The 14,021-nt window shown below is 33.0% G+C and overlaps 1 pseudogene; it reads left to right on the top strand.

Annotated features, from left to right (window-relative positions):
- The first annotated feature begins 463 nt into the window (after positions 1-463).
- LOC129952052 (60S ribosomal protein L11-like) lies at positions 464-1,025 on the top strand (annotated as a pseudogene).
- Positions 1,026-14,021: the final 12,996 nt, after the last annotated feature.

Raw genomic sequence — 14,021 nt, 5'->3', positions numbered from 1 at the left:
ATATACCTGACAGTTCTTGAGATATGGATGACAAAAAAAGGTTCCCAAAAGTACATACCTTCTAACACACAGATATTTCTCTAAAAACCTTTCATTTAAATTCTGGGGACCCAGAAATGCAAAATGTTTCCATTAAACTAATCAAACCGATTACAATAGCCTTTTGTGGGTAGTAAAAGAGTTGCACTAGCCTCATTTTGAAATGAATAAGGTCTAATAACACCCCTAGCCTAAAAACTGATCATAATTTGATCATTTTGAGTATGGAAAGGCTTTTCAAGAATTATTCTTAGATTTTTTAAGTTCCAATAAGAACATTCTGCTAAATGACGTAGCCTCCGAAGTTTTTATACAAATCGTCATAATTTGAGGGATCGAATCAACAAAGGTATTACAAGTTGTGGGCTGGTGATCGACCGGCCTGAATATCTTCTTTCCCCCGAATAAAGCTATGTTGTCCGCTGTTGAGAAGAAGGAAGCCCCTAAGAAGGTTAAGAGCGATCCCGCAAAGAATTTTATGCGGGACTTGCACATCCGAAAACTCTGCCTGAACATTTTTGTGGGTGAATCTAGTGATTTGCTTACTCATTCTTCTAAATGTTTGGAACAATTGACTGGCCAACAGCCCGTGTTCTCAAAGGCTCAATATACGGTGCGTTCATTCGGTATCAGACGTAATAAAAAGATTGCTGTACATTGCACAGTACGTGGCACCAAGGCCGAAGAGATCTTGGAACGTGGTCGTTAAAGTTCGTGAATACGAGTTGAGGAGGGACAACTTCTCTCCCACAGGAAACTTCGGTTTTGGTATCCAGGAACATATCGATTTGGGTATCAAATACGATCCTTCCATCGGTATCAACAGTCTTGATTTCTACTTAGTCTTGGGAAGACCAGATTTCAAGTAGCTCATTGAAAGCGCAAATCAGGCACAGTCAGATTTCCCCACCGCTTGACTAAGAAAGATGCCATGAAGTGGTTCCGACAGAAATATGATGGAATCATCTTGAACAGCAAAAAATAACTTTCCAAGTTTTAAAGTTTTTTTTTTTAAATATCTAAAAGATAACAAAATCCCAGAAAATTAAATGAACTTAAAAGCCCTTGAAACTTAAATCTTTATGCTAAATATGGTATAACGTAATTTTTTTGAATTCCTACTTCCCAAGATCACCGAAAAATCGAAAAACCTTGGGTTTCATCAACACTACGGTTACAATAACAATATCCTCAATTTTTCGTGATCGACGCTTATATTTAGTTCTGATTCTTCGCATCTCAAAATTTGTCTTAAAATTTAAAATTTTTCCAACAGTTTTAATATTGCAAGATGAGAAGGTGATTCACTACGATGGAAATAAGTGTTTTTGATCTTGTTCTCTTTATCGTTTATAAATGGTGTAATTTTTACTGTCAACAGATGACAGGAGGGGGTTACACAGTCCAAACTCCATTGAGCGGTGGACAGCTAAACTCTCTTGCTAAGGCGCCAGTTAAAGCTATCATTGGTTTTCATGATTGAAATCAAACATTGGAATTGGAATTGTCTGTCATCGAAAAAAAATTCCTAATTAAGAGCCACCGACAAATGTTTAGTGACAGAAATCTGTCATTGGAATTGTGTGAAATTGGAAATTGATCGATCGATATAATTTTCATTTCTAATCAAAGGTAAATACCGTCAAACATAGATTCAAAAATTTTATGCATCGATTTCAATGATAGCTAAACTGGCCCGTAAGGGAGTTGCCCGTCCAAGGAAAAAATGAAATGAAATGCCTGTCGATGTCGACAATGTTTTGAACTTATGCTTCCTTATGACAATTTTGAAGCTTTCTTTTCTAAAATTTGATCTTTAATCTATTCAAAAAAGCAACAGGAAAGGGTTTTTTTAAACAAAAGTTTGCCCATCAAAGAGACTTTAACAAATTGCGGTCCATGGTCCTATTCGGGTCCAGCTAAGAGGATGTCTGCTTTGGGGAATGTAAAATGTATGAACTATTAATTAAAGATTCACGATTGTGCGAAAATTTCAACCCAAAGTGGTTGTCCGCCTATAAGAGATATCCGCTATTAAAGCTTTTAATGTATATGACATTTTCTTAAACAAAATTTGAATATTAAATGTTTTCATAGTTTTGTTCTCTTTCGACATATTTATCGTTAATGAAATAGTCTACATTTCTCTCCTATTATCTTTGTCTACCTCAATAATTTTATCGAGGCTTTCAAAAATGTTTTTCTTACTCTTTATCGTAATGGTTTTGAGACAATCTCACCAATTACACTGACCAACTGACAAAATTGTACTTATTTTCTACGAATTCGATGTCTCTAAATTTCAAGAATCTAGCTAAATGTTTTGAGATTACGAATTGTATCCTCTTTTTTGTTGTGAGTTTCAAGTTGATAATTTGAGTCGGATTTCTATCGACGCGACGTTGGTTTAAATTTTTGATTAGAAGACAAACACTCAATCCCGGACTGTTAAAAAATTCTATGCTGCATCCAAAGCTCCTTTAATCCTAAAACCCTTCGAAGCAATACAAAAAAATACAAAAATTGGTCCGATTATATAAAAAAACACAGCTTCAACACCGGAAAGGAGTCGAGAATGCATGAAATTTAGGTTATGTGGTCTTTTTTTTAATGCTCTATACTTCAGTTCAGTCTGACACGTGTCAAAACATAGAAAAGATAATTTATCAAAATTGTATGAAAGGCCGAAGCGCCTTCCACCAGTAGGCGCCTACAAAACACCAGGCTTCCAATATACACAACAAACAAACATACATACAGCTCATACAAACAATGGTTGTAATGAACATCACAGAGCATCCCCCACTTCTCTCTTATATGTGTGATGCGGCTTAAATATGGTAACTGGTGGTTTCGCCCACAAACATATATAAATAAATCCTTACTGATTTTTTTTTTGTTTATTATTATTTTTCCAACGACGACGACGACGGACGACGAGTTGTGTAGCTACATCAAATTACGGAAGTGGCAGTATGTGGATATAGATGGGCGGAAATAGGGCGGCGGCTGCAATAATGGGTGTGTTTGCGCTTCTTTTAATATGAATATATCTGGATGATGTGTGTTTACACTACTTGGAGCTTGGACCGATCAAAATTCTAAGGGATATGCTTTATGCATGCATATAAAAAGTTCCTTTGGTCCTTTTTGGTATGAAGAAGTCATACTGTATGCGAAAGAAGGGGGCTTTTCTGTGCGATACGTACCGTACCGTATCGTTCATAAATGAAAAACAAAATGGAACTAGGTCACTGGTTGAACGTATTGAAAAACTTTATTTCTCAATTGCAACAAACATGTTTTTTCCCACACATTTGTACTCCCTCGTAGACTAGTTTGAAGCCCTATCATGAAAAGAAAGCAAAGACGGAAATAGCATACAATGTTTGCAAAACGATGACTTATGGATGTCCTTCTTTTGAATGCAATAAAGTGTATACTTATAAGCAAGAGTGTAAGTGATGGTAAAATAGCACTTGTAACAAAAGTTATGGTCTTACAAAATATCATACACAAGTCACTTCTTTAAAAAAGGGGTACTTGATGGGGATGTAATTACCCAGACTGATGGATGAGATACATTTTGATTCCTGTAATATTTTAGTTTGTAGAAACTGGAGCTGTTATTGCCTTTACTTGAAAATTAACTAGAATTTTATAGAATGAGTCCAAAAACCTAAGATTGTCAGTCTGACCTAATAATAGGTATTTTTTAAACAAGGAGTTTAAAATGTTAACACTTGATTATTTTAAATGTTCTTATTGAAAAATGAGATCTAAGCAATCTTTTTATGCTTGTTACGTGTTCCAGTCTCCTTCCAGTATTCGCCTGCTCGTGAAACTGCATTTACAATAGATTTCAAAACCATAAACTAGTACAGAAATTACCAAGGTTTCAGCGAGAATCAAACTCGTTTTCAATGTTGTGAAAGATTGTGTAACCCATAATATACGAAGTACTCCATAAACCTTACCAACGAGTCCATTTGTATGTTCATCCAAAGTCAAAAGACGGTTAAAAATCACACCAACATTTTTTGCTGTAACTACATATTCGATTGGAGCATTGCTCAGAACAATCGGTGGAAAATAAGAAAGGTCAAGAGATTATCTATTAATTACGAGAAATTGGATTGTTTGGGTTTAACATACCTCCGTTTGACAATGACCAATTTGCCATTCTTTTCAGGTCTTCATTGATGTAGAAGTCTCCATGTTCGTTAAGGTGAAGTGGACACCTGAAGTGAAACTGAACGTCATCTCCGTACAAGTGAGAGCTGCGATTAACTAATGATGATAGAAGTTCATTTACATAAGCAGAAAACAAGAGAGGACCCAGAGTGAAACCTTGTGGTACACCAACTTGCACTGCTTGCTTCCTATCAGTTAGATAAGATAAAATTAATTTAGTTGCACTAGATGAAAAATTAAAATTTTGCATGTGCTTTCTACATAGATTGACATGATTAACGGAATCGAAAGCGTACGAAAAATCCAACAAAACTAGAAACTTAAACTCATCTTTATCTAATGTTTTTCTAATGTCATCAGTAAGGTTTAAAAGTGCGTTAACAAAGCCGTGTTTCTTCCAAAATCCAAATTGATAAGGGCTTAGCAGTGATTTAGTAGATAGAAAGACGTTAATTTTCTTTTGAAGGATCCTTTCAAAAACTTTCAACAAAAATGGCAATACCGAAATAGGTCTAAATTGATCTCTTTAAGCATTTTTTGTAAGTGAAAGTGACAATCGAGGACGTCAAAATAGTATTGAAAGTAAAGGTGATATATGGCAATACAACTGGCAATATCATACACAAAAATTTGTATATCTTCGAGCCCCACAGTTTTTGACTTAATAAAAAGAACATTTGCGACTACATCAACACTATCTACTGCAAAAAATTCAAAACCGGATCATTACTGTCGCGTTGGTCAGTAGAAGAAATTGAAGAAATTGAAGGGTGATGGAAAAGAAATTAATTTTTCATTAAGTTTATCAATGTCCTCGACGGCACCAAATTTTGTCTTTCCGATTTCGATTCTGCCACCATTTGAACTTGTACTAAGCTATTGAGAAAAATGTTGGTATTCAGCCTAGCGTATCATATCTACTTTTCTGTTAAGTCGATCATACAATGCAACATTATTCTTGTTTTGTCACTCACAAACATAAGGTCCAATAACGAGGAATCCGTTCCAAAAAATGTGTTTGGGACCTGGTCTTAACTGGTACTAAATTAAACGACAGCATATGATTTGTGAAAACGTTAGGATTCAAAAGGTTGCAGTTGAAATCACTAGAAAGTACAATATTAGGATAGCTCACAAAAATTTCTTCCAGTACCACAATAAGAAATCAATATATCTATCGGCCCTGTAGATGCAAATCCTCCTTACTTTTTGTAAATGATGAAATAAGAATGCCTATGGACAGTGATCATGTTACATTGCTAACACTGTTAGTTTATTCAAAGACTTTTGATACTATTAACCACTTAATTTTTTGTAGAAAGCTGCGAATTAACTTTGGGTTTTCTTTTGAGTCCTATAAGCTTATTCTTTCGTATCCCAGCGGAAGGCAACAATGCGTGGTGGCCAATGGATACTCGTTCACATTTCTCAATGTTTTGGGTGGAGTGCCACATGGATCTATCCTTGGACCAATCCTCTTTTCACTTTACTTAAATGAGTTACCACAAGTTGCTAAACATTATTTAATTCATCTTCATGCTGATGATGTGCAGCTCCTAATAATTCGACCTTTATGCCGTAGCTTTAATGAACGAGGATCTGCTCCGCATTTCACAGTGGTAAAAAAAACGATCTCCGCCATAACCCTTTCAAATCAACATCCCTCCCCATCTATTGCAAATCCTTTGATCCATCGGGTTAAAACCTGTTTAAACCTGACGACGAAACCATGGAATATGTAAGCACTACTTGAAACCTAGGAGTAATATTCAATCGTACTCTCACTGGGGTAGACCACCTTAATAGTGCCATTGGTAAAGTCTATGGAAGTCTCCGCCTTCTTCAAGTCACTTGAAATTTCATCCCGATCAAAACTAAACGGCTACTTGCTGAGGCCCTTATACTACCAATTATACTGTACGGGTGTGAGATCTTTTGTAAACTAGGCTGTGTGACTAGCATCGAAACCAGATCGTTTCAAACCGGAGAACAATATTGCAAAGAGAGTACAAATTTCTGGTCGTTTGTAAAAAATATGCGTTAATCTACGTCATCAACGATCTGAAGACTGGTTTTAAATGCTGTAAAAACCGTTGTGTAAGCTTTTCCGTCTGTCCTATTCTCTAGGTCTCTTTCTGTTCCCTACAAAAGTTGAATTCTTCTCCCCATCTAATTTTCGAGCAATTTCACTTATGTCCCTTCTTTTCAAGGTCTTTAACACGCTGATAAATTTCAGCCTAAGAAATATCTCGAAAATTGAAGTGTTCTTAATGAACGGCAGTACGAATTTCGCAGCAATAGGTCCAATGGTGATCTCATGGCTTATCTTACCAAATAGTGGAATAAATGTTTACATAGTTCTTGACATTTCAAAAGCGTTTGATGCAGTTTTTCATTAAACCCTCTTATCGGAAATGCAGCCCTTAGGTCCCTTCTTCGTTGGATTAAAAACGAACTATTGGACCGTTCAATACAAGAAGTAGATATTTTTCAGTGTGCCCCAGGGCTCCGTTTTATTTCCGACAATCTTTCTTATTTTGTATAAATGATCTTCTGTCTGAAACTTATAAACTTTAGTTTTTCATGTTTGTTTTTAGATTGACGCCCTTGTTCTTCGGATGTGGAATTTCAACAGCAGTTCATTAAAATTAAATTAACCGTACAGAACTTAATGCTTCAAAAAATTCATAAGAGAGTTGTTACTAAAATATTTGTATGTCTTGAGCAGCGCCGCAAAGTTTCCTGCCTAAAATTATTTTATCGCTATTTTAATAAACAATACTGTAGTGAAATACTTCTAAGAAAACTGATCAGTTTACCCGAGCACGATTTTAGAAGTATTGCAAAGTAGAGTGATCCTTTTTTTAGTCGCACTTCACGAATGTGGAACGCTTTAATGCCTTAAGATTTACCATTCAAAACAATTAAGCCATAAAATGTTAAAGGGAAGCTAATGTACGCAGAACGTATCAAATTGAATGACTACTTTGACAACTGGCACTTTTGAATCGGTCATCTTTTGACATTTTAAAAGTTGACCTTTCTTCTAAAAATGGAACAAAACACCCTTCCACAACGTACTAAAAATTTTTTAAATTCCCCTAAAAATTGTGAAAACTTTAAAGCCCGAGTTCGAAAAGCTCTTTTATGTTGTCATTAGTAAAAAAACATTGAGCCAATAAAAAAATGAAAACTCTATTCTAAAGTTGACTCCCAGAATTTCATATTTGGCTCAGTAAAAAATTAAATTCCAATACAATTTCAATTAGATGTAAAACTTTATCCGTTACCACAAACAAAATACAACAAAAATTAAAATAAGTGTAACTTGCTAAGAAATTAATTCTTAACAAACAATTAAACATAAAAACATCAGATCCCAAAAACCCATCGCATTTAAATTGTTTCCATAAGAATCATGTTGAACATTTATTGCCTTCGGGGCCCTACCAACATCATTTGCCACTCAATAAACAAAAACCATTCCTTTTTTATCTGGCTTCAAGGCATTTAAGTTATAAGTTTTGGATATTTCTGTAAGGATAACGCAGTTATGGTATTTGTACGGACGGGCGACAGCAACACGACGACGACGCCAAATTTTCCAACTTCAAATACCTACCAAAACCATTTCATTTCATTTTATTTCGATTCGCCATCGCCATATTTGCCATTTCCCATAGCCATAAGCTCGAAGAGTATGATGTAATGAAATTTTCTCTTCAAGTCGTTATTTCCTGTCTTGAGTATTGTGTACTTCCCAAAAATTATATAAAACTCTTAATTATTTTCCGTCCATAAAATTTAACACTTCAATAAAAATCGAAGCAGCTTTTAAATTTTGAAGTTGGATATAGAAGAAGATTGAATAACTACAAAAAGGGGTGGAATTTTGAAAATGAAATTGTAATCTTCTCCTACTCCTACTCTTTTATAGACAATTTCCATACCATACCCAAGATTATGATTATAAATTTGGAAATTCCAAACAAATATGCGGCGTACAAGGACGAAAGAAAACATAGAAGGACATCATCATCATCAACATCATAGAAACCCTTACGCACGTTTTTGAAACTCTCCAATATTCCCGTTTCTTGTATATGCGATGTGAAAAACTTAAAAGAAACCTAACTCGAACGCAACAAGAAAAAACGCGTGAGATTCCATCTGACAGAACGTCAATTTCATTAGAAAGTACAGAGTACACGTGTCATTACTTGACTTAAAGTGTGTCGATCCCTGGTTTCGTCCTGAAAAATGGATATTACGACGCTATATGGTACAGAGTGACGAGACTATAGAGAACTTTTACAGGTCTTTGGTTTATGCATGCGGCATTTTTCCGAGTCATTTTAAATAATATTTTATTCATGAATGAAATCTTTAGAGCCTCTTAAGAAATGACTGACGCCAGTCAGTCATCTATGTCAGAGATTTTTGGTTAGGTTTGGTTTGTATTAGCCCTGGGGGTACGTATAATGCCTCTACCTCTGCCTTGGGCTCTGGCATTGGGGTTGGGGGTATTATAGTATTTGACTGCGTGGAAAATATGTTTCTGGTATAAATTTATATTTGGGGGTAGCTGATGGAAAATAGTATAGAAACGTTTCAAAAAGACCCTTTTTCTGACGACGATGATGGTGATGATGATGGGGGATGTAGGTATACAAAAATCCTGTTTACGGCATGTAAATTCAATGAAAGGTGAGTCTAAGTGGGGTTATACGTCCATAACTATACGCACGTTATTATACGTTTGGTTTGGTTTGGCTTGCCTTGGCTTTATAAAGTATTATAAGAATAAAATGGGTTTGGTTATAAAGAAAGGTTTTGAATTTTCAAGGTAAACGAAATAAAATAAAGAGTGACTCATCTTTTCTTTGTTTTTGACAGTGATTGAAATGAAATCGCTTGTTACGAGAATGATGGGATTTAACCGAAAAGATTTTATATTAATTTTACTATCTACGAAAGGATTGATATGAAATGAAAAATATATATGATGCAATAAAATAAAATAATTCTTTTTGGATTCTAATTTATTAATTTCAGCAAAATCGTGGGATTTATATTCCTGAATTCAGTGAGAAGTTTTTTTTTATATTTCGTTATTATTTGACGAAACTTTATGTCAGGAAATTGCTTGTCAGTACTTTTAAGCTGAATGAAGGTTTGAAACATGCCTTCTCAGTATCGTTATTAATCCAAATTAGCACCTTCCAAATAAGAAAGAAGAAATTCACTAAATTTTTGTATTTTTTATTTAAAACTAGCGGAGCCGGAAAAAATTCTCTCCGTCATATTTTTTTTTCGTACATTTTGAAACATGTCATTTTTTTTTTATACATATTCACCTTCCTTTTTAAGTTGAGGATAATTCATGACGTCTTTTTAAATCATATTTTTTGACACTGACAGATTTTTTCCTCTTGAAATCTTGACAAAAAGTCAGTTTCATAGTTTTATACCTCCGCTAAACGAAAAAAGTTTCTTTAAGTTTAAACAACGTTGTGAAGTATTGAAAACTTATTTCTAAGGTAATTTTTGTGTAGACAAAACCATGTGTGGATTTGTTTTAGAAACTTAGGATGAAATTAAGCACTTTCAGAATATTTTTTAAAAAAGTTTTGAAACATCAACTCGTAGTAGATCTGTGTGTTCAACATTTTACGGACTAACCTGAGTAAAACTCTCAACTCAACTCAAGAGCTAAAAGATCTTGGACTGTTAATTTAAAAGTACCCGAATTTTATGCTGTCGATAAGTCATTGCACATTCGCAAAAAGTCGTAGTTTCATCGAAATGGGATATCTTTTCTTCAAAAATATGACTGGAAACACTATTTCGGTCGACGTTGTGCGTTGCAAAGAAATATTGGCCGACTTTTTTTCCCTCAAATTTAAGTTATAGGTTACTTATTTATTTATTTATTTTCGTCTTTCTAGTAACATGACTTTATAGAGACTACAATTAAATCAAGTTATAATATGAATTTATAACATATGGGTTCAATATAATTAACTTAAAATAATATAGTTTATAATAAATTTAATAAATTTCTCTTAATATCTAACCTACTATTATTATATTAAACATTGATAGCAAAGTAGAACAATCTATGTTAGAATTCAAAACATCGAAAGCAAAAAGTATCGAATGTAACTTTCTTCCCTGCACTAAAGGTTTTAAACCAAATTATTTACACCTGGTCTCATAAGATGGAATATTTGAGTTTCGAAAAACTTTACGTAAGGCGAATTTGGTAAATCTTTTCTGATTTTTTTCAATCCTAAGAATACTTGATTGAGTAAAGGGATTCCATATAATGCAACAATACTCCAGCAAAGGGATAAATAAAGAGTTTTTAGAGTATATGGAGCTTTAAAAGACTTAGAACTTCTAGATATAAAACCCAACATCGCGTTAGCTCTAGAAATAACGTGGTCAATATGAACTCATTTTATAACTCCAAGATTTTGTTAACCTTTGTATTGGATGATTATCAATTTTGTTATTGAAACTTAATGGATCTAGTATCTTAAAAAATGTAACAACACTGCATTTTTTAATATTAAAATGTAAACCATGCATAGCACACCAGTTGAAAATGCAGTCAATATCAGTTTGAATTTTACTATCATCTAATGGAGATCTTACACAGTTAAAAATCTTGAGATACGGCATATAAGAGACACTTTGCATAAGAAATATAATTTGGGAAATCATTAATAAAAAGAATAAAAAGGAGTGGCCCAAGGTGGCTGCCTAGAGGAACACCTCAAAAGTTTATTATTTTATTTGATAAAACATCACCAATTTTAACATATTGAGTGAGAGCAGAGTGAAACCCAATCAGCTCAAGTTTTTTCAAAAGAATATTGTGTTGCATATGATCAAATTCCTTTGAAAAATCGGTGTAAATAACGTCAACTTGCAAGCGATTTGCTAAACAACCAAGACAATAATTCGTAAATATTGATAAATTGGTTGCTGTCGATCTACTACTCATAAGATTTTTAATTAAATTATACTGTTTATTTTTAACAAATGCTTCAAATACTTTTGGAATTAAGTGAAGCTTAGCAATGGGTCTATATTTTCCACATATCCCTTAGATCCAGATTTATGCAGAGGAGTAATCAGAGAATGTTTCCAAGTATCTAAAAATATACCTTATTGCAAAGACATGTTGAAAATTTAACACAGCGGAGCTGCTAAATTGTATTTACAAAATTTTAAAAGAAGTGGAGAAACTATTGTCCAGAGATGATAAAGCTGACAACACATCATCTAAGGATAAACAAAGGCTACCAGCCTTTTGTAAGATACACTAGATGGAATCCCAATTGATTTTCTTTAAGTATTCAAAAATGACCAAAAAACTTTCATATTACTCTTTATTTTCGACCCCAGAGACCAAATATATTGTTTATAAGTAATTTTTTTAAATTCATATTCTTTCCTAGTTCTTTTAAATTCTTTGCGAATAACAACAGACATTTTACTTTTTTATGAAGTTTAATCATAAAATTTTTAAGCCTTGATAAACTTTTATTTAACCAAATCGGTCTTTTTGAATTTTTAAATTTCTTTATGGGAACAAAATTAAAAACAGCCTGATCCAATACGTTAGGTTGTACAGGGTGATACCCGTTAAGGTGGAAAAACATCTTACTTGAACCACTCTAGATCCATTGTGCTCCTCAGGAAAAGGGAAGAATTAGTTAAGGAATAAAAAAGTTATCAAGAATTTATTTTGAGGGTTCTTTCCTGAACCATATTGATTACTGGGAAAATTTCAGAATTACTCTAGGTGACAAGGACGAGATATGGCATAGGTCGCCGAAAAAATATTTTCCTAATGTTGTCTTCTTTTGGCTAGGATTGGGCGTTAGCATAGAAAATGGAAGGTATTTGACTCTGTTTCGTCGTCCACAAATCCTCAACATAAATTAGATGATCTTATAAACAGTCTATTCAGGTGGGTGTCCAATAAGTTGTGACCCATTAAGATACCTATCAGTAAGGTAAACTGAGGCCTTCCTAGTTGCAAAAGGAATTTGTTTTTGTCTTTAGAAATATCCGATTATAAATTCCTCGAAACCCTTTAAATTTTAAGGGCCGACCACTTGTTGTTTGCGATTTCAATGAAACTTTATTTTTAAAATTTAAGACGGGGATTTAGACGATCTCTAGTTCATGCACTATGCTAAACTCCAAAATTGTGTTATCAGTTGTTTTGGCGAAGTCAACTGCGTTTTTGAGCTGCAATTTGACCCTTTTAGACGTCAGTTTTGAGAGGAACCGTGAAAAATGAATGTTATTACAATAATCTAGAAACGAATCAAACATTTTAGGACAATCTATCATCCAAGCACTATTGGATCTACAAACCATTAACGAGGTTTTGGAAATTTTGAGTGACAGATTATTTGAAAAGCAAGCCAAGGTAGCCTTTTGAATAAAGATCCTGTAATAATAATAATACAAAATAAAAAAAGAGGCTGGGATGTCTTACTTAAAAGTTTGCACCTTTTCGTGTTTTGATAAGAAAGTTGTCAATTGAATTATTCTTTAAAAAGTTAAAATTGCCGACAAAATTTTTCAAAAAATGAAATAGTTTCATTTCAAAATCTAATTTTTAGTCGAAAACAATTTTTACCAATTTAGAAGCTTATCTTAAATTTTTAGAAATTAGATAAATGCAATTAATTTGAGAGAAACCAATAACGGAACATCAATTTTTACCAAATGTGCATACTAATTTTTGTAGATTTTATCTTGTAGGTATATGAAAAAAACGGACTGTTGGATTTTAATAAAAAAAACTATTGAAAACAATTTTTTCTGTGAAATAAAAAAAAGTAAGAAGACAATATTTTTTATTTTTAAAAAGCTATTTGAGTCGAAAGTAAATTTTTACCAAGTTTTAGTATTACGTTTTTATTTTTTTGTAAGAAAAATGTCAATTAGATTTTTGTCAAAATTGTACTGTATTAACACTATTTTTTTAAAAGATTAAAGTAGTTTAAAGCCAATATCTCAAAGTTTTGAAAAGATATATGAGTAGAAAATCAATTTTTACCAACATTTATTATTTTTTTTGTTTAGGTTTTTATTTTTTGTAAAAATAACCGTCAATCCGATTTTTCTCAAAATTTTTCAGAATATTGAAAACAATATTTCTTATAATATAAAATTATTTGGAAGCCATAATCTCAAGTTTTCCAAAAGATATTTGAGTCGAAATTCAATTTTTCCCAAATTTGAGTAATGCCTTTTTTTTGGTTTTTATTTTAAATAAAAAAACTGTCAATTTGATGTTTCTCAACATTTTACTAGATATTAGTCATTAAAAAAGTTTGTTTTCGTTGAACAAAATTGTTTTGGAGATGAAATCATCGTAAAATTTTCGAGGTGAAACATTTTTCTTTCAGTTTTTTTTTGATTTACAAAAAAAAACGTTGATTGGACTTTTTTTCCAAAAATATACTTTTTTGGTATCACGTTACAATTTATAATTTAAAATATAATTCAAGTCTCTAGCGTTATTGGTTCGAGAATTATTTAGGGTTAGTCAAAATGTTCACTTTTTTAAACTGCTATGGTAAGAAAACACACGCAATTTCCTTGAGAGCCCTTTCTGCATCTTTTTGCATTATTATCTGTATACTGGTACTTGAGCTATGGACGACGAAAAAAACTTCGCGAATGTACTTCTACTGTACGAATTTACGTACACAGGCACAGACATCTTCCTTAAAATCTTTTATTTTGATTCTAAG

Source organism: Eupeodes corollae, chromosome 3 (genome assembly GCF_945859685.1).
Source record: "Eupeodes corollae chromosome 3, idEupCoro1.1, whole genome shotgun sequence".
Taxonomy (NCBI): domain Eukaryota; kingdom Metazoa; phylum Arthropoda; class Insecta; order Diptera; family Syrphidae; genus Eupeodes; species Eupeodes corollae.
The sequence above is the reverse complement of the archived record's forward strand: the minus strand, read 5'-3'. Positions and strand labels throughout refer to the sequence as shown.